We start from the raw sequence: 1,805 nt of genomic DNA, 5'->3' as shown, positions 1-1,805 counted from the left end.
TTTTACATAGTGTGGTTTCATAATTTAACATTTGGGCAAGCAGACTCACTCATTACGTACAGAATAAGTGAAATAATGTCATTTTTTCCCCTAGTATTATTTGAATATCCATATAACAACCTTTTGAATTTATCCTTGGGAAAGAATTTTGTAAATCAAGCAATATTACTTACAAACATATGCCTTCTGCATAATATTTAATAGCTCTTTGAGGTGTAAGGAAGAATTGAAAATATGTTGACAGATGTTACACATTTGGATTTTTTTAAATATAGGATGAAGTTATACTTAGAATATTATGGTTATAAAATTTTTTGAATGAAGTGGACTCAAGTACTACTTTCTTTTTAGATAATAGGTCTGTCTTTGTCTTATGTGTACTGTAATTCAGTTTTTTGAGGGGCGGTGGTTGCAAACAAATGTTAACTCAAACTTTCTTAAAGTATTTGTCAGCCACTGGAGTATATCATCAATTAATTACTGGTACCATCTCACGTAGGGGTGTCTGCCAATCCCCTAAATAGATTCTATTTGAATTGGATACTTTCATTTAAAGAAGAAAAGGGTCTTACTCCTTATATATTTAACTCACAAAGTTCCATGGATCTTTGTGTCTTTAAAGGTTCCATGGATCTATAAAAAAATAAAGAAATGTTTGTCCTTGCAGCAGCCCCACTTAACTAAAAAGACTTATTTTGGCAGAACTGGTTGTATTTACAGTCATTGGGAGAAAATTAAACCCAAAAGACATGGGGTTGTGGAGCACTAAAGTCACTTCAGTTTACTGTGTCCTGTTGCATCCATTTGACCCTTTTTGAGGGCACCCTCTTTTTTATAATATTTATATTTTTACTGATTTCAGAGAGGAAGGGAGAGGGGGAGAGAGAAACATCAATGATGAGAAAGAATCATTGATTGGCTGCCTCCTGCACAGCCCCCTACTGGGGATTGAGCCCACAACCCAGACATGCCCTTGTCCTGATTCGAACCCAGGACCCTTCAACTCACAGGCCAACGCTCTATCCACTGAGCCAAACCGGCTAGGACAACCCTCAATTCAAATGTTTGTTACCTACCATCTAGGTATCAGGCTCAGTTCTAGGCTCTTAAAAAACAGATAATCAACAGATAAAACTTAAGTACTCCATTTTCAAGCATTGTTCTAGGTCTGACGATAGAGCAGTGAGATTAACTTAGTACCCTGACCTCCTAGAATTTATATTCTATTGTAGAGTTTCTCAGCCAGCGCCATGGATGTTTTGTGCTGGATAATGAAGGAGTTGTGGGAGGCTGCCCTGTGCATGACAGGATTCTTGTAGCATCCGTGGTCTCCACCCACTAGATGCCAGTAATGCCATTGCCAGCTGTCCTCTAGTTAGATTTAGGGAAAGGGGAGGAGAGCAGGTGTTGACAGGCAAAATCGCCCTGGTTGAGATCTGGTAGGAAATACATTAATTTATTTAAAAGTAAAAATACAGAGGAGAACCAAGATGGCGGCATAGGTTAACACCGGAGATTGCTGCCTTGAACAACCAAATCAAAATACACCTAAAAGACTGAACGGACATCATCCAGAACCACAGGAAGGCTGGCTGAGTGGAAATTCTACAACTAGGAGGAAAGAGAATATCATACCCAGACTCAGAGGAGGCGCAGTGCGGAAAATATAAAGGTGCGGAGGTACGCGTGGAGTGGGCTGGTAGCTGAGGGCGCGGTTGGCGTTTTCAATCGGGAGGGAGTCTCAGATTCTGAGCTCCAGTTCCGGGTGAGTCTCTGGGGACCCAGACTCAAACGGGAGAAACAGG

The sequence above is a fragment of the Myotis davidii genome, unplaced genomic scaffold, assembly GCF_000327345.1.
Source record: "Myotis davidii unplaced genomic scaffold, ASM32734v1 scaffold982, whole genome shotgun sequence".
NCBI lineage: Eukaryota > Metazoa > Chordata > Mammalia > Chiroptera > Vespertilionidae > Myotis > Myotis davidii.
This window is presented reverse-complemented; position numbering follows the sequence as displayed.